The sequence below is a fragment of the Primulina huaijiensis genome, chromosome 8, assembly GCF_012295235.1.
Source record: "Primulina huaijiensis isolate GDHJ02 chromosome 8, ASM1229523v2, whole genome shotgun sequence".
Classification (NCBI taxonomy): Eukaryota; Viridiplantae; Streptophyta; class Magnoliopsida; order Lamiales; family Gesneriaceae; genus Primulina; species Primulina huaijiensis.
The window spans coordinates 8,520,732-8,541,659 of NC_133313.1; the positions used below are offsets into that span (position 1 = coordinate 8,520,732).

The window sequence follows — 20,928 nt, forward strand, 5'->3', positions numbered from 1 at the left end:
GACCACAAAAAAAATCATACGATGACGAGATTGATTGTAGTCATGACATACGTAGGATCCAATGTTTCGTAGTCAGAGATTGTGGATGTTATTAAGGAGGCTGAAGAAAATTCGTAGAGATTTACAAAAAGAGCTATTACTGCCTTAACACCAGGATAATAGGTGTCGACGTTGAATGCGCAAAGATAAAAGTGTTTAATATATGTCGCTCAAGAACGTTTTGAAAGTCAAAACAAAAATTTAAAACTTTCACTATATTTTGAGTACGAGAAAACGGGGCACTAACATATATCATTTTCAAATATGTCTCCGTTTATACATATTCATATATACATAGTTTTCTTGTCACGACTAAAAACTAAATATGATAGGTTAGGACGATAAGATGGGATGGGGATGCAATAAAAATACTCTTTATATTTTATTATCTGTATCTTTTTGTATAAATTTCTTGTAGAAAAAATGGAATTGGGCTCTTGCATATGAGTTTCCTACTCCCCAGGGTAAACCACACACATGAAATTATTCTTGAAAGCATAATTTGATTAAGCCAAAACGCTGATTAAAGAAACAACCTGGGCAATTTGGGAATTGCAGAAATAACGAAGTTGAGAAACAAGAAATGTAGATAATTTGCTAATTATTCGAGTTGACAAATTCAAAGGCCAACCACTTGCAGTGCGTGTTTATTTGTACAAAATTTACTCAAGAGAGGTTGCTTAGAATCCGTGCAACAAGGACATTTCAATTCTTCTTTAGCCAGATTCAAATAATATGGTCTCGTGAAATATAAATCTACCAAAAGAAACGCAATTAAAGGTGTAGCCCACCAATGAAATTAGGTCGACCCTACAACACATTTACATACGCGGCCATCTTCTTATACCAACCAAGAACTTAGGTCGACCCTACAACACATTTACATATACTTTTTAAAACTTAAATTTCCAGATGGTAAATAAGATACTGCAGGAAAGGGACAACAAACAATTTTAATGTGCCAAGCTTACGTCAAAAGGCAAGTAACATATTACAATTTAAGAATTCCCATGCCCCTTAAAACATATTATAAGCTTTTATAGCTTCTAAAAATGCCATCTATCTTTAGAATGAACATAAGTTCTAAGGACAAAGAAGAGTTTCTTGTATAAAATTTCAGCCTTCCGTGGTTTCCGCATGAATTGGTAATAACTTCGTCAACTCCATAGCACGCCGGGGGTTCAGCTACATCCTTCCTATGACTTTAACTACATCGCCCATGGAGATTTGTAAAAAAGCAAAGCATGCGTAGAGAGGGTCATTGAAGCTATTCAGAATACCATTGCAAGTGCATGGGCTGATTTATGGTTTTCAATGTAACATGTAACTAAGACAGAAAAACGCTACTGCATAACGCACAATGATGACTTCAACTAATGCTACGAAGGAACATTAAGGAGAGAAAATAATATGTTCACGATAAAACTCGCATTACGCAATTGAGGTATAAAGATGGAAGCACAATAACAGGCCATGTCCAAATGTCTGACAGGATTTGCGCTTGTTCAGAATTCTTACTCGTTTCAGCTAATTTGGGATATTTTGGTTATCCATGACAGCCTTTTTCCCACCGTCAGTCATAGACATTTCCGATGGAGGTGGCTCAGAACATGCCCTCAAAACAGCCTCATTCTGAGAGGAAAACATTTCATTCAAGAAATTTAGCATCATAAGACATACACTACAAACACATATAAATGTAGAGAGAGATTAAATTTAATGGCAGACACACGAAGATTATGCTAGTACCTACATAGCAATTGATATATAAATGATTGACTAATGTTTGTTGAAAAAAAACTTGTCAAGACAATCTTAATAGAGCCGAATGAATCAATCTTTTAACACATTCAACCATTCCGCATTCCGTCACTTTTGATATGTACTCCATAAATTTAAAGAAGTTTGAATTCATGAAGAGAACTACTACCTGGAATCATGACACCATATTCGTGATGAATAATAAGTTAAGCCAACATGCAGAATCATATAACACTAATGAAAACACACAACTGGAGTGAATAGGCAAACTTTGTTGTGGTTGATCACTGCCATGGAATAAAACGTTTATTGGAGGACTAATCCATTAATATATCCCTATTGTTTTCCTTCATTCTCATTTTGTCATTCAAGTTTTCAGTGTCCAATAATATCTTTCATGTTTTCTAGTTAGATCCAATTACTTTAATTCCAATTTTACCATTGTTTTCTATTTTTATTTACTTTTTATAGATCCGAGTACGTGACGTTACACCTATCGAACCCGTCTAAAGACATAAGGCTATGCAAAGTTTCTATTACAGATCTGTTTAATGGTCCATCATGCTTCCTTAAATAAAATAAATCTTACACTTTTTTGACAAAAATGTTGTATGGTTGTGTCCACCGGGTTTTATAGAATTATCCTCGCAGCCCACAACTTATGGTTCCTTACATAGAGTCCTTCAGCAACACCTAACATAATTTTGTTTCGTTTTCTATCTAAAAGTATATAGTATTTAATTTAATATTGAAAATAACACATGAAAGGCAAAAGCCTAGTAATTTTATTCAGACATATTAAATGTTATTACAATATTAACCTCACGTACATGACAAGAAACTTGTTCAACTACTTATAGGAGCTGGAAATACAACACATAAATTAGAAAGAGAAATATCACAAATTAATTTGAAAGAAAATTGAAGAAACGGTCAACCACTTCAACTTCATTATGCCTTGTATTTATAGAAGTCCCCTCGGATTTGAAACTCGGACATCAAACATGTGAATAACCTTTTGAATTATTGTTGCCAGCTATGGACGACAGTATCCTGTAGTGGTTTCAATCCACCATTTAGTAGAGTAGTTGGATCACGTCTCTTTTAACTTTGTCGAGGAACTTTGGTTTTTATGTGGTCTACGAGGAAAACGTGACTTATGCAGTTCTTTACCACGTCTTAGACTTGTCTCTGCATTATGTTTTAGGTCATATCTTGGCCGAAAACCCTTCCCAAATTCTGGATCTTTCTGGTTCGGACATTCTGGACAAATACCTTCTGAGCTATGCAGCACGGATATTCCTAAACAAAATTTCCAGAAGTATCGGACACGGATACGACACGTCTATATGACACGTCTTTACGCGTGTCGGATACGAAAAAATCTGTGTCATTGACTTTTTGTAAGTTTGAACAGTCGGACTAGGATACGCGAAACTGAAGGGATACGTTTCGGCAAAAAAAAATTGAATGAAGCTTACTAAAAATCAAGTGGTGTGTGTCAATGACATACAATTAACCCCCACTTGTATTTATTCTACATCCCACAATAACTACCTAACGAAGCTTATACACTTATTGTCCTACCTAAATTTTGAAAGAAATAAGTTCATTGGTGTGTGACGATTCAAATACTTCTTGAAAAGAAAAGGAAAAAAAATTAAACGTGCCAAAAGGAGTTGAAAAAAAAAATGGTAAAAAAGAAAAAATATGGGAAATGGAGGATATGATTGGAAAGAAAACAAAAAAGTGATGGTGAATGAAATGAGAGTGAAGATGATGAAAATTCGATTATTTTTCTCAAATTTTGATTTCCATACCTTTTATTGTAGACATGAGCCATAGCCTAACGTTACAAGCCTACAAGACCTATTAACCTTGTCACATTTATCTAATATACTAGTTGAGAAAAGTTGTTCAAGTCAAGCCTATGGACACCTGAGAAACATGGTTAGCAAGTATGAACTTTAATCATTTGCATGTAAGCATCTCATTGTGTAACATCTTCACTTGGTATACTTGTGTTGAAAATCTTATAAGCCAAATAATCACCAATAAAGTCTTATTTGATCTGTGTAAGTGAATTTGTATTTTAAATGAAGTGTGAATTGAACTGAGCTGATGATCTCTTGAGTTCATAAGGCGAACGAGTGTTGTAAATTTATTTGAGCATTTGACTGGGTAAACGAACAATGACATATCACACACGCACGTGACTCTTGAGTGATTATGAATTACAGGAAAATGGATTAGTCGGAGGCCAAGATCAATGGTTGCATATCCATGACTTTTAGTCGTTATCATTTCTTGTTGGTTGAATTCTTATTTTTACTTCTATTTTGCTCGGGACTTGCAAAAGTTCAAGTTTGGGGGGTTTGATAAGTGCAAGAATTGCACTTAATTTGTATGTTAATCCATTTGATCTATGGGCAAATTTTCAATAACTCCCTACATCCCTTCTTATCTTTATCTTAACTCCCTATCCCTTCAATTCTTTGTTTAAGCTCCCCAATATTTTAAAATTTCCAAGAATACCCTTATCCTTTTATTTTAGTAATTGATTTTTCTTTTAAACATAAAGGCCCATCATGCTTCTGTAAATTAAATTAAATCTTTTACCTCTTTGACCGGAGTACCACCGGATTATATCCACCGTATTTTACGAACTGCTCCTCACAGTCCAACCACACGATCGCAACCGATGGTTACAGACGCAGATTCCTTCAGCAGTACTTAGCACAACCCTAATTCGTTTCCTACCTTATGGTGTATAATAAAAGATAAAATTTTGAAAATAATACATGAGAGGGGCTAGAGCCAAAATCTCTTTATTCAAACACAAACATTTATTATTACATTGAAACCTCCTGTAGAGGAGGAGAAACTTGTTTAGCTACTTCTAGTAGTCGAACTTAAAAAACACAAACTAGAAAGAGAAAATATTACAATTGGTTTTGAAAGAAATGAGGAAAATGTTCGATGATCTTCACTTCCTTCTTTCTGCCTTATTTATAGAAGGCATCTTCGGATTTCAAACTTGGACTTCAAATCTTAATAAGCCTTTACAGCTTGCATACGGACCCTTTAATGGTTGAGCGGTCCTACTTTCTTGAAATGTCATTTTCTAGATTATTAATCTAGAAATTAACTTTTCATCTTCTTTTATCTCTCCCAGGTACCAGTAGAGATGAGTCTGGAGGATATCAGCTGTGATCTCATCTTCTTTTTCTTTGTACATTCTGATGATGGATCTGAGAGCTACAACCTCACTTCTCTTATACTTGATTCTTCTTTTTAAAACTTTCAGATATACACGGTACATCTTTAAGTTTTATTCTGATATGTTTAACTGATTCCATTTACCCTTCTTTATAGTGTTAGGTTTGGGTCAAGTTTTCTTGTTTTCTTTATTGGATTCTTTTTTTAAATAAAGTATCCAATGTTCTTTCGTCTTTTACCACTCATTATTAGTGGTTCTTGTGTCCTTTTCCACCGATTATTGGTGGTCCTGTTTTCCCCACTCACATGGTGGTTCTCCTTTTGTTAGTGGGTTTGGTCACATGTCCCTTTTAATTTTGTCGAGGAATCTTAGGCTTTTTGTATCCTCGAGGAAAATGTGAATGTGGTCCTTCCCCACTTGTCCTTGCTTCGGTAAAATGTTTCCGATCAGAACTCGGTTTGAAACCTTTACCAAACTCCGGTTCTTTCTGATTCTGGCATTCAGGACAGATGTTTTCTGACCATCTTCCTATATGTGTTATATTACAGAATTTTCGGCCAGTAAGCTTTCTTTTCTTCTAGAATAAATCTTCTGCAAAACTTGTTTTTCCTGTCATAGTGTTTAACAGGAATGATCCATTTAAAGAATTTTGGTAAAACTTAAATGGAAACTTGACTTTGTCCATCTCTGTGAGACAGACCCAGATACCCCATGCTCTCCTGGTAGATATTTCATCTTCATTGAATGAAGAGACTAAGGGGGTTTCATTTGTAGGAGGATCTTTTATAAATTTTTGAGAATTCATGTCTGGCCACCTTAGCTTGATGAAATGAAAGGCTTCGTGTGAGCCTTTCCCTGCTGGTTCTGGTGCTGCACTGAAAAAATATAGCTCCAAAACATCTCCTCTGGACAAATGATCATTATTCGCCCAAGTCTCATGAACAGCTTCCTGAATCCATTTTGGTAGTCCTGAAATTTCTGGAAAGCTGGGTGATGTGGTATAAACTGAGGCTAGAGCCCCGAATTCATACCATGCTTTGACCTCCTTTGGATATGAATTTTGTTTCATACATACCCTAGAATATTTTCCTGCAACATCAACTCGAACCATGGCTGGGTTGATGCCAATTCTTGTGTTTACTTTCTCCCAATTCTGTTGGTAAACCTGAAATAGAGAAATTGTAGTTTCATTAGTACCAACCTTAGTTTTGCCTTTGTCAGTACGAGGCCTAAGGTTGATCTCTCCCTCTTCAATCCCCGAGGTGAAAGGTTGACTTGAGGACTCGAGATAAGGATCTGGAGTCTCAATTTTTGTTTCAGCCGACTCATCTGGAGATGATCCCGACTTAACACTTGTGCTAGGGGTACTTGAATCCCCTGCTCCAGGTATAGAGTCCTGTACTCGAAAACTCTCCCTTTGGGAAACCAATGGTTTCTCAATGCCTTGGAGGATAGGCCTTTGCATTACAGACCATAACTGAGTATATGCCTGTAAACATCCTGTTATTCGATCAGAGACAATTCTCGTATCAGCTTGTTGAAGCCTTCCCGCAACTTCTGCGTTCAGTGCTAACTTGTTAAATTCGGTTTGAAGCATTTCAAGGTCTTCCCTCAAATGCCTCTGCATCTTGATAATAGCATCAATGTCAATGTTGTCCATCTCTTGTTAAAAAATCTGCAAGAATATTTTCATGAGATTTAATTATCATAATATCAAAAATGTAATTCTGACATAATGCTTGTCATCTTAATAATCTGGTCTTCTCAGGTTTAGATTCTATTTTATTCCCTAAGAAAGCTTTCACCTGTGTGTTATCAACTTTGAAAGTGAATTTCTTTGCAAGTAAAAATAATGGCCATTTCTCAAAAGCCCTTTTTACTGCATAAAATTCTTTTTCGTTGATATGTCATCTGATGGCTTCTGCATCTGAGAATAAACCACTACAATACCTGCATAGTTGTTCTCCATCTGGTGTGAGCTTAGTAAGAACTGCTGCCCACAAATGATCACTGGCATCTGTGTATAATACCAGATCATCCTCATCTTGAGGCATAGCCATTTTTGGAAGATTCTTACAAATCTCCTTTAATTGACCTAATCTCTTTGTGTGTTCGTCTGTCCATATAAATCTAGCATCTTTATTCAATAATGGACTAAACACTTTCCTGTGTTTTGCTAGGTTTTTAATAAACATCCCAGCAAAATTAACAACTCCTAAAAAACTTTGAAGTTGCTTCTTGTCTTTGAGACTTTCTGGAAAATTCTGCACTTTTTCCACTATGTGTTCTTGCAGAATAATTCCCGACTCATCGATTTCTATTCCGAGGAATTCAATCTTTCTTATTGCAATGACTGCTTTCTTTTCAGATAAAACCAGTCCTTCTTTTTTACAAACATTGGAGAAAATCTCCAAATGCTTAACATGTTCATTCATATCTTTAGATGCTATTAAAACATCGTCAATATAAACAAACATAAATTTAAAATAATCTTTAAAAAGATTATCCATTTTTCTTTGAAATATCTGAGGTGAATTAGCCAATCTCATTGGTAATACCTCCCAAATATAATGTCCTTGGGGTGTAGAGAAAGCTGTGAATTTCTTGCTTTCTTCTTGCATCATAATCTGGTAAAATCCAGACTTACAGTCGAACTTGGAGAATATCTTGGCGTTGCGCATGCAACTTATTAGATGTTCTCTACTAAGTATAAAATACCCATCAAACTCTAGAATCTTATTAATTTCTTGATAATTAATAACTAATCTGGGTTTTCCTCGTTTTATCTCACCATGATTTCTTACCAGAAAACCTGGACTGCTATATGGTGACATTCCTGCTTTGATTAATCCAAGGTCCAAATGTTCCTTGATTATAATCTGCATATCCCTTTGATCCATGATATTCATTGGGATAGGCTTGCAACGGACAAATTCATGCTCTTTGCCTTCCTTAATTTTAAGGCAAGCTTTGAGTTGATTTCTGTCCCACCATGCCAAAGGATCCTCATTGTAATATTCCTTGATCCTTTTCTTGACATCTTCTAAAGATACCTTAGATTCAAACTCTACTTCATTCTGATGTAGAGTTATCTTCAGGTATTCCATATCTTCTGGTTGGAGCGTTTTATCTGCTCTCAACTGGAGCATTGTTTCTCAAAACCTTCTAGAATCTTTCATTTTTGGGTTCAGAAGTTGTCCTGAATCACCACGCTTGCTGCGAAACTGGATCGGCAATTTTCTGTAAAATGCCTCTCTTAGTCTCTGGACTATAATTTTGTGGCTACAAGGAGTTGTAAACACTAATCTTCTAGTCTCATTTTCTTGAGTATAGGATTTGAACATTTGTAGGAAATTGTTTCCTAGTAAAATGTCAGCTCCTGTATCATGAAAATAAATTGGTGGTGTCTTCACCTTGTACCAAGGTGTTTGCCCAGCACCGCAAATCATGATTTCAGTCATCTTAATCCTTTTACATAATATTAAGATTCTTCTGGAAAAATCTCTGCCAGCAATCTTTCGTAGTTCTTCTTCCAAATTATTTGGAAAAACTCCTCGTTTTGCTGTACAGATTCCATCCCCTGAATCAATATAAGCAGCAAAATATTCTGTCTTATATTGTTCATATAACATTCCTACTGGAATATATATGGAGAATGGACTTGTGGTCATTGGATTTTCCACATCTTATCTTCTGCCATAAACTCCATTCCATACTCTAGACGTTTAAAAGGTTTATGTTCCTCGAGAAACTCTAGTCCAAGAACCAATTGATCTGGTTCTTTTCCTGGAATCGATGTGATATGAACTTCCAATTCTCCAACTTGGATCATTCCTTGGTAAGTTCCTATCATAGGTTGTTCTAAATAGTAGATGGTATCACAAGGAAATTGATTCCTTTGTTTCGTAATATCAAATACTATTTCGACTTCCTTCCACCCTTCTGGGCATCTAAGATTTCCTATTGTTGAAAAACTTTTTAGCTCATGTTGGGTTTCTTGGACAGGGGTTTTTCCCCATCTGTAGCTTGTAATTCTATTTCCTTGAAAAGATAGTCTTCTTGATTCCAATCTAAGACTCTGATTCCTTTGTAGAATCGGTTTGTCTTGTATTTGGATATCTGTTTCCTGCATTACAGGAACTTCAATTCGTTCTGGATAAATTGCCTGAGCAACTTTTCCAAATATTTCTGGTATCTCAATAAACTCATTTCTAATAAACAACTCTGAATGATGTGTATTAGATAATGCATATGCGATTTGATAGGTTATAGAATATGGTCTATTACCTTCCTTCATCAGTCTTTTCTCCTTGAAATTTTGATGCAATGTCAAGGCTCGACTGAAATCTCGATCTGCCAGGTTGTAGGCTATCCTTGGATAAATTACTCCTACAATCTTGCCTGCACAGAGATGTCCTGAGATAGTTCCCAGCACTGAATCTTGAAGGTTCCCCATTCTTTTATCGCATATAGCAATATCAATGGGTGAATCTATACCTTCTTTGAAAGTAGCTTTTATCATAATTTGGATTGCTCCAATATGAATCCAAGACATGGTCTTTGCTACTTCTATCTTGAGTTTTTGTAATTCCTCTTTAATTTCTTCAGAAGAAATTAGTTGCATCTCCATTTTATTTCCAGTAAGTTCCATTGGGATTGTCATTTCCCTTCTAGACAATTTATAGATTAGATGATGCTTTCTGTTTCTTATGCCAAGATTTCCTAAGAACTTTTCTACCTGTCCTGGAGAGAATCCTTGATATCTCTGTAGACTAGGATTTTCTTTCATGATCCTTTGGACCATGTTATGGGATATTGTTGTCTGGCTAAAGAACCCAGACAAATCCTCATGTGTTTCGTGTCGAAACACCTCGTTTTCAGTCAGATTCCGATTCAGTTCCATCGGATTCTTCCTGACTTAAAACTTATTCTTCTTCATATATACTCTCATCTGAGTCAATATCCTCAAATCGGTATACCTGAATAAGATCTTGGTAATAAACTGCTTCTTCAATATATGGAGTTGGATCGAAGCGTTTGATACCTCTTTTTTCATTTTCTGGACAAGTAGTCGAGATATGACCTCTTGCTCCACATGTCCAGCAATTACAATCCTTAAAACTTTCATTAGCTCGTGTATGAGCTCTTCGGAAAGTTTTATTTGTAGGTGTTCTTCCTGTGCTTCGAGATGTACTCGATGCTTGAGAAGATGTCCTACTTCTAGATGGTCCGCTTCTTTGTCCAGATTTATAAGATCTGGCGTTCTATCTAGACCAAACTGTTCTTGGTTTCCAAGAACTTCTTCCACTTCTAGCATAGGGATGAGTCCTGAAACTTTTCCTTTTATGCTTTTGTGGTTTACTTCCAATAATTGTTGGAAGATCATTTTCCTTACAACACAAAGGAGTACGTTTGTTAATACCCCTTAATCGTTTGTAATTCTTTTGTAATGCTGCCAAATGGCACCATTCCGCCAATTTTCCTTTAAGGAAAGAAGCTCTTCGTGCCAATGTATCTGGATTTCCAGGTACATATTCCCTTATGAGCATTACTCTCCAGGGACTTGGCATATTGGCGAAGAATAGCTGCATGGCTATATCTTCTTCGACTCCTGAATTCCATCTATATTTAGTGAATAACATAATACATTCATCCACCGAATATATGTCATGTAATTCAAGACTATACAGAGCTTGAGTATATTTCTTCCTCTTCTCTGTATCTTGACTGTTAAAATAATCTACCCCTATAAATTGAGCTTTAAAAAGGGTAGTCATTCTTCCGGCTATCTCGCTTAGAGATTCTCCGGCTAGGACTGATTCTTTGGTTTCCACCGAAGTCATGTCCCAAGCAACTTTCACTGATCCCATAAGACTCATTTCTAGAAGTTTAATGAATCCTTCTCTGTTGAGATCAAGTGTTCCTGCTGCAATCCTCATAGCAGATGTCCAGTCATCTATGAGATCTTCTCTGTTTTTGAAATCTAATACATCAAGGTTAAGCATAACCCCGTAAGGATGTATAGGATCTAAAACAGTTTTCCCATAGGGTGTTTGGTGCAAGGGAATTTGATTTCTCCTTGTCCTTGTTCCCGCAGGGTGTGATCCTCCACCAGTATGGAAATCAATTTGAGATTCTCTCATGTGTATATTTTGAGATCCCACACTTTCCCTTGGTGGTTCCTGAGAAGATGACCAAGTTATAGCAGGTGTTTCACCTCCTGCTGTGTTCATCTTTAGATATACAACTTTGATATTTGCGAAAGATTCTGCAAGCTCTTGTAGATCCTCTAGACCAATCCTTTCTAAAGTCGTCATCAGATTAATTTCTTTTCTGAGACAGACTTAATTAGATTAATCATCTTTTCTTCTTCAGTCAAAGGTTTTGACACCACTCTGGCCTTTCCTTGTTGATGTAACAAGGGTTCAGTACTAAATGATGGTGGTAACCATCCTCCTGAAGTTCTTTTACTAGAACCGGGTTGTTGTTCTATTTTCTGAATTCTTGTTTGAATATCCTTTAATATTCCAAGAATTTCTTCCTGGTTTTCAAGGATTTTCTCTACTCGTTGCGGTACAAAGTATAGCATGTTGCCATAATTTTGTATTGTCTTCTGAATTTCTCTAAGATCTAAAGAGAGCTTAGAGGAATCAGGTATTATTTCCATAAACTTATTAGATTGGATCATAAGTTTACCTGACGGTGCTGAGGATTCCCGTTCTGCTCTGGATATCTAACAATAGTTAGATGTTCTTGTTTATATTCCAAAATATTGGAATAATCCTTGTAAATTATTTTTCTCGAACCTAAGTTCGGATTCATAATTTTCGAAATTCTCCTCCTCAAACATTTTGTTTCTTTATAATAATAAATAATGTGTTTGAAATAAATTAACCTAAGGCTCTGATATCATTTTCGGAATGCGCGGGGATCAATTAAAATAAAATATGGAATAAGGGGTATTTCTGTCTTTTTTAAACTTTTAGGGAGTTTAAGCAAATATTTTTAGATATAGGGAGTTAGAATAAATTTTAGATGGGTGTTAGGTGTTTATTTACAATTTACCCTTGATCTATATTGGTTTCGAACAGAATTACGCTTGTTATTTGTTGTTTTTGCGATGTGCAGGAGATGAACAACTATTGGACGAATGATGGCGATTAGGAGCAATTTTTGATGTCGAACCATTGATGAACTGGAATAGAAGCACCGAGGAACAAGCGCCTAGGCGCTTAATCTCAGCGCCGCGGCGCCAGATAATGCGAACGCCAAGCGCCTAGAGCAGCGCCGCAGCGCCTCATTGCCTAAGAACAAGCGCTGCGGCGCTGAAAGGCGCTGACTTTCAGCGCCGCGGCGCCAATGGCGGCGAGACAAATAATTTGGGCTTTCAACTTACGGCCCAGACGCGGAAATAAAAGGAAACCAAGGGTTCAGAATTAGGGGACGCCGTTTGGAGAAAAAAGACAGATAGGAAAGCAGGAGCGAACACGAGACGAAGATCCGGAAGGCAAAGATCGATCACAATTACGAAGAACGACGGATCTGGGGACAGAGACGACACTTCGGATTTGTTTTCAATTCTTTCACTTCTCTCTTTTACTGTGTTGCGATGTCTAAAACTTTAAACATGTGTTGTTTTTATTTAAAATTCTTCATGAACTAATTTTCTAGTCTAGAGAATGACGTAGCTTTTGGATACGATGATTTGACGCGGTGGTTTATTTGATTGAATTCCGCTTTTGTTTAATTGTGTTATCTGTGTTTATTCTACTGCAATTTACTGGCCATAAATTGTGTGTTGTCTCAATAATTCTACAACTCGGGAGAGGGACTAGAATTATAGATCATTAGAGACGCATCGTTGAATGTTTATATCGTTCGGAAGGCGTATAACTTTAGCGAGGCTTAAGCAAGAACATCGTTTGCATTTATCATTTAAATTTAGATTCTTATTGGAATGTTTGAATCGAGGTTTGAATGATACGGTTTATTCGTCACTTGGGAAAGGTAGAATAAAATAATTAAGTGTTCTTGGCCATTAAATAATTGGAATTCATGAATATAAATTTAACTGGGAATAATTATCGTGGAAACTTAGTGAAATCATTTCTCTAGATATTTTCTCTCATTGTTATTTCTCAACTCGTTGATTAGATTAATTCTTTGTTTTCAATTAATTCGTTTAAGCAAACCAAACATTTTACAGAATTTTCTAGATAAAGTCGGGACTATCCTAATTACCAGCATTGATATACGTTTATATACACACTCCTCGTGGGATCGACACTTGTACTCAAAAATACATTTTACTATAACTTGACGTCGTGCGCTTGCGAGCAATCAAGAAAACACGCAACACCCGTCTTGTGGAGCAGCAGCGATGTCTTTCTTCTACCACTTTTTTTCTTTCGATTTCTTGCATTTCTTGATATATTTGTCTTTCCTCCTCAAGTACATGAAACAGATTTGAAGAATTTTCATAACTGATTATGGTACCATTTTATTAAGCAATTTCCTCTGGTTTTATCTTTATCTCAATCTCCTTGTTTCAGGTGAGTGTGAAAGTCCTTGGTACCGTAGAATCCGATTAGCGACGCCTGGTCCCCACCTAGGCGGCCTAGGCGCTGGTCTGGCGCCCGACTAGCGCCTAGCGAATTTTATAACCTTGTATGGAACCAAGGGATTGGTTTATTTACCTTAATTTATTGACTGCTGTATGGGTACATGAATAAATGACGGGCAGCAAAACATAGCAAGACAAATAAAATCAATTAGTAGTAATTAAGGAGAAATCATCATTGCCCTCTTTCTCTACAACTCTCATCATTTGTACATAATGATGGATGACAGATGAAACCAAAAAGATCTTGAGATTTTCCACTACAGCTTTCTTTTAAGACAGCTAACAAGCACAAGAAACAGGAATTTCCAAAGGCGATGAAGACATATCAAGTTACCAAAAGCCCGTGATTTTCCAAAAGTTAAGATTTATCTCCATATGGCGACTAAAGTGCAGTAACTTCACGCGCGTTAGCTATATTCACAAGTCACCTCAAACTCATTTCAACTTCGTACGAAGAAGATAGCAACAGCCAAAAACATGGACACATTTCACTACGCAGTTATCACTCAAACGTTGCTTAGAAAGCCATTGCAAGAGAAAACATGCCTCGGGCATGCAGATTTACCATTCAATTTTCCACTGTAGGCATCAGCAGCAAAAAAAAAATCAAGAAACCAGAAGAAAATATAAGAACATAAAGGAAACGCAAAAAAGGGAAATTTATAATCCTAATTCAGAATCAAATCCACAGAGTTGAACCCGGAAGTCTTTCATCCTCATGGACTCCAAGTGAAGTACCCGAATCAAACTAATGGTGGTGCGCACTATATAAATGGCTTAATAACACCCGCGAAATCATTCTTTCTAGTCAGGCAGAAACCACATCAATCGTAACCCGAGAAAAGAAATCCTTTTTTATGATGCAGATAGAAAGATTCATTTTTTAAACCAGGAAAAGCAAAATTAAAAAAAAAATACGGGGAAACGCGGAGTCTAAGTTGAAGACTTTCAACAAGCAGTTGGCATGCAGTCAGACTCGAGTCTTAAAAACAAACCCAACCAAAAAAACATTCACTTTTCATCTCTGGAACACCAATACGATCACAACCCGTAAATATTTCCAAACTCGAAAAGAGAAAGAACGCACCGAAACAAGACAATTGTGGTACCTGCCAAACACGGCGGAGGCGTTTCTTGGCGTTGGCTTTGCGTGTGGAAGTGAGCTTAATTCTCTTCCAAACAAGGCCTCCCGAGTCATGTTTCTTCACAATCTCCAAAACTCTTGTTCCCCAGAACGCGCCCCATGCCGTCGCCATGATTTCCTCCCCACCCTTTTTCTTTTTTTTTTCCACCACTCAGACTGAATTTTAGAAATCTTGGCTCTTGATGAACTGATGCATAATTACATATGACAATATTATTGGGCTTTAATTATTGCTAGAGCCCAAAATCGTGGGTGTTTTTCACTTCCGGATACTGCAACTCGCTGTAAAAAAAATGTCTGCGTTTTCCTCTTTTATATTTTAAGTTTTGATTTTTTTTAACTGTTTAAGGCGTGGTGTAGGTTCTACCACGTATATCGTTTAGTCTATTCTATTCTATTTTATTAAAATTGAGAACATTATAGTAACCATCTAAGAAGGACACCAACTTTTTCTTCCAACTTTACTGATACTAATATTATACTTTTGTTTTTTGTTTTTTAAATTTCAACACACACTTTTATTTTTATTTTTTATTTCAACAATTCAAATATCAATTTAGTCTCTCCATAATTTGTCAAATTTCACTTTAGTCCATCGATAATGATAAAAAAATACCGTACACATACGAGTAACTAGTATAATTTAAGTAACTAAGGCTTTAAAATAAAGCCAATTTACTAATAAATAAATAAAAAAAAAAGCATTCAGATAATTATAAATTTTTTCTTTTGCATCACAGAACTTGTCAGAATTTCAGCTCACGCTGTTAGTTTTATAAGTTTTTTGTCACACCAAATTATTCTCTGAAAGCTAATAAAAAAAAATTTAAGCTTTTTAATTAAATGATTGTTCCTGCTTCTTCTTTTTGCAACAGGTTGATGGAATCTTAATAATAATGATGATATTATGTCTGCATAGAAGGTTCAAAACTTTGATGCTTAAAATCATAAATATTTAATTAAATTGGTTTGAGTATATTTATTTTGGATCTTTATCATTCAATTCGAATAATATGTATGTAGGCATATAAAAGTGCGGAGCTAGGATCTTGAAATTAGGGATATAAAAATATCAAACGATATTATGTGAAAAAGATGGATAAAAAATTTTAAAATATAGAAGATAAACAAAGAAGATTTCCAAAACAAATTCCATTCCTTCGATTACACGAGTTATACAAGTGATCCCGTTATGCACACTTCCTCTTTTTCAGTGTTCTCCTTAATGAAATGTAGTTTCACATCCATATGCTTAGTCTTCTCATGAATCACTTGATTTCTTGCCAAATGAATCCTACCTTGATTATCACAATAGATTTCCCACTTTTTCTATTAAATCTCGAGCTCTCTTAAGAATCTCTTGATCCATAAGGCTTCTATTACTGCTTCAGTCAATAATATGTACTCAGCTTCAGTTGTGGAGAGTGTCACCACTGCTTGCAAGCTTGATCTCCAGCTTATTGCAGTCCCAAACGTGGTGAATGTATAACTAGAAAATGATTTCTTGTTGTCTTTGTACCGAACAAAATCTAAATCACTATATCCTCTGATTATTCTAGTTCATCCTCCATATCCTGAATCCAACCCCTCTGTCTTTTGAGTCTAATCCCCCCAAATCACAGGCCGTAATTCATTGTTTACTTCAACTATATTAATGTCTACTTGAAAGACTTGCAATGAATCTTCTCAGGTTTTGACATAAACATGTTGATCACGTTCATGCCATTTGTCAAGTCAAGTTTTGTGCATACCATGGTGCAAGGGCGGAGCTATAATTTTGATTCAGTGTAGGCTACGGTATACTATAATTAATAAAACAAAAACAAAAAATCTTTTAATCATAAAACTTCACAACATTACAATTGTTCTTTTCAAGTCTTCGTATTTTGAAACCTTTGTACAATAGATTCATTATCAACGTTACAATTGTATCCACAGCATGTTGAAGTGTAGTTTCTTGATTAACTCTCCGGCCACTTGAAATCTTACCTCTCTCCAATACCTCAACAATAAAATCTTGTTTTTCTACTTTAATACTTCACAGAATGTGCCAAGATGATGGTAAAATACAAGGTTGAAACAATTACAAAGTTATCAACGTATAAATCATAATCAATATCTATCACCACAGTATTAAATAACAACCAATATATTACATAAAAGTATTAGAGGCGCAAATTAGGAACAAATGGAACAGACTACATAATACTAAAATATTAAATATCAATCCACATAATTTATACTTGCAAATTTTTGCTCTAAAGAAATATATAATATTATCAAGCGTAACCAAGCAAAATATTCATTTTTTTCGACCATTTGGCCTCTACATTCAAGACAAAGGAAAAAAAACTGGAAAACCGAACAAATTTGTACATATAAACAAAATTAATTCATATTTCATGGCAATATTTATTCAAAATTTCAATTTGAAACGTAATATCTTATCACAAACAAAATTATTTGCCTACATCTATTTTACATACCTAAGTAAGAAACCCAATCTATAGTGAAATTAGAAAAGTCACGAGCATGGTGACTAGAGTGATATTTATTCGGCCGCACGAGTCAGGAAGAAATGGTTTGTGATTTGTGAATTGTGTGATTAGTTGAAGTGCAAACAAAGTTAAAGAAAATGATTAAGGTAAGGGCTTGTGTAGCAGATTTTTAAAAAAATTATTTTTTTAGCCCAATTATATATACTACTTTTTTTTCTTGGGCCCAGTGTGGGCATGAATAAGCTCCGTCCATGCCATGGTGTATATAATAGATCCCACAACACTTGCATATGGAATTTTATCCATATGATCCTACTTCTTTTTTGTTTTTGGTGATTGATCATTGGACAACTTGAATTGAGATGCCATTGGTAACCGGACTCCCTTAGCCTAAAAAATATTTCATCTTTTAATTACTTTTTCCAAATACCATTTTTGAGTAAGATATATATGTCTCTTTATCTTGTCCCTTGCAATTTCCACGACTATGATTTTACAGCTTCACCAATGTCCTTCATCTCAAATTCTTGCTTTAATCCAACCTTCAATCTATGTATATGTACTTTGTCCCGGCTTGAAATCAAGATATCATCTACGTATGTTGACAGGTAGATGGGATCCTAATTGTGTCCCTTATTAAAATACACCCAAAGATCCGAATTGCATCTCTTCAATTTTTTTACTTTCCATGAATGTACTGAATCTTATTCCATTTCATCGAAGACATTTTGAAACGTCCGCTACTCGTTTTTCTTAAAAAGTACTAGAATTTTTTTTCATTATACAATACATATATACGATTTTTTACCTCATTTTAAAAATAAAACAACCAACTATATTTGAAAATTCAAAAGAAAGTAATTCAAAACATAAAATCGTAAATCGTTTACCAAACCTATACTTAGCATTATTTCAAAATAAACCTAACTCCAACATCCTCTCAAAAACTACTCAAAAGCATCATAAGTCATAAAATCTTTAACGTAAACTTAAATCATAAACTTAATTTAAATGCAGAAAACTAGCGCTGGTCATCGGGTTGTGTGCACCTTCAGTCCAGCAAGATCAACCATCAAGTCCCTCATTAACATCAACCACATGCTCACTTGCATCAATCACACCTAGTGAGTCTATTGACTCAGCAAACCTTAACTAAACAATTAATACATTTACAATCACATGCAACAATGAAAATACTTTTACTTAAAATAGCTTTTCTTGAACATGCATAAACTTTAACATTTTTCCATTCGTCTTATACATTTTCCTTTTCATCATATAGATCTATGTTTTCCTTTTTATTGAATTCGGATTGTTAATTGTGACTTTCCTATCAGCTGAACGTCGATAGATCCATCTACGTGTAATCACAGTACTGAGCGACGGGGACATCAGCGACACTCTCACCCATCAACTGAGCCTTGGCCTTACATATCATCGTATCATCATAATCATCGTATCATCGTATTAGTCACAATCACTTCACCTCCTTCAACTTTTCATATTTTCATCACTTATAAAAATTTATGCACCTATAAATCATTTTTCTTTTAAACCAAGCATGCAACATGTTTTTAGCATTAACATTTCATCATATAATTTCATAAAAATTTAAAATAAAAATATTAACATTATTTACAGCATTCAGGGGACTTCCAAGACGTCTAACCATTTTTCACGTGTAAAATGAATGTTTTACCCTTGGACATATAATTTCTCAAATTTAACATTTTCTTACTTTCATTGACTTTAGACCATCCCAAATAATTATTTAAGCTTAAATTTAATTTCTAATATTTTTATTTAGTTTAAATTCGAGGCTTTTGATTTAATTTTCTATTTATTAATTCTTAAAGAATTTAATTCTCGAATTAATTCAAACTTTAATATTTTAATCCTAAACTTTTATCATGAACTTTTCATACCTAAATTACCCTCGTGAACCATGAATCCACCCCCGTGGACCATGGTTTGACCCCTTAACCATTTAACTCAAAATAACTGAACCCTAGCTTATTTCCCTTCGAGCCATCTCATGTTTCTTACGAGCCACACCCGAGCCACCACGAGCCATCCCCTGCCCAGACTACCTAGGGACCTTAGTGACCAGCCCTGACCCCTTGAACTAGCCCCTAGCCCATGCTGCAGCCTCCTGCTGGAGACAAGAGCCGCGCGAGTTCCTTATGCGCCTAGGACTCTACAATTGGGGAGGACCCTTCTACCCGAGCCACCACCTAGCCCTCACCATCTTGACCCTCACAGGACCCTGTCAGACCTAGTCTGGATTCCTAGCCAAGCCGTGATTCCCTTATGCGTAGCAATAGCCTTCGATTGCATGGGAAGAGTCCCATCGCACATGGACTCTTCCCTAGCCGTCGTGCATGAGTCCTAGCGTGGCTAGGACTCTTCCTCACACATAACCACGTCCAACCCGAGCCCTGGTTGAGTTGTTTTCTACGTGCCCAAAAGCAGCGGAAGTTTTAAAATTTTTAATTTTGACATTCAAAATTATTTTGGACACTCGTATGGTTTTAACAATTACACATACATAGGATGTTAGAATTTATACCTTTGGTGAAAAATTCACAAGGCTCCAACTACTCTGGTATTAGCGGACGTAGCTCTTGTTGTAAATCCTATGAACGTTCTTCAATTTTCAAATCAGGTCCACGACTGGAATATATGTTCCTCTTCTAACTTGCAATAGAAAGTATAGAAGATTTTACGTAGAGATTGAGCACGAAGAAAATTCGACTCAATACTATAAATCATAATTTTCTTGCGAGAGAAATTGGACTGAGAGCCACACTTTAATTCTTGTGAAGATATGAATTTAATGAAATCTCATTCCACTCTTTTCGGATGCCCCTTCACGTAAAACAAGGATGAAAATCTTATTATTCTTTCTAATATTTAATTTACTTAATTAATTAAATCAATTAAGTCAATCAAAGATCCAAAGAATATTTGCATGCCAAATTATGGTGATTCGATCTTTGTGCATAATTTTAAAAGAATATCATGCATTGATTTTCTTTGTGTGCAAGTTTTAAATTATGGCATCATGAATATTTCCATATTACATAAATCAATACCATATTTCATAAAACTTAATGGGCTATATTTTAACTCAATTAAAATACACTTATTAAAGCTCATTTGAACTTTAATAAATAAAATACACTTATTAAAGCTCATTTGAACTTTAATAAATTAGCATGATGAGCTTAATACTCTTACAAGCCCATGAATCATGCTTCCATTATGTTAATATCATCATAATCCCGATCGACGATCCAACATCATCGATGTGACAATTTCAACATGTTTGTTATTATGACGCAATGCACACTTTAATTTCGTGATCACCAATGTCTAAATAAGGCAGGTATACTCCTTTGACTTTCTTAATAGTCATGCTCTCAAAATTTCTATAAGCTTTTATAAACTTTATTTATAAGCTTATCGATTGATCATATCAAATGTATTTCTTATAAATTCAACTCATTGAATTTGTTATCTTAACGGGAACAAGTAAGCCAGTGCTTGTGTGATCCTCAATGGTTCAGGGATACAGCTAGCCGTGGGTTAACAACGCATTGTGATTCAGGACATATTCCTTTATTCGGGCTTACCCTTATTT

The 20,928-nt window shown here is 35.4% G+C and overlaps 2 long non-coding RNA genes across 2 annotated transcripts; one reads left to right on the forward strand and one right to left on the reverse strand.

Annotated features, from left to right (window-relative positions):
• The first annotated feature begins 745 nt into the window (after positions 1-745).
• Positions 746-1,510, forward strand: LOC140982316 (uncharacterized). Its single transcript, XR_012176240.1, has 2 exons — positions 746-842; positions 902-1,510. It is a non-coding gene; the product is annotated as an uncharacterized lncRNA (long non-coding RNA).
• On the reverse strand, positions 975-14,983 carry LOC140982315 (uncharacterized). The gene is made up of 3 exons (XR_012176239.1): positions 14,753-14,983; positions 1,558-1,671; positions 975-1,247 (listed from the first exon to the last, which is right to left on the reverse strand). It is a non-coding gene; the product is annotated as an uncharacterized lncRNA (long non-coding RNA).
• Between the last annotated feature and the right edge of the window lie 5,945 nt (positions 14,984-20,928).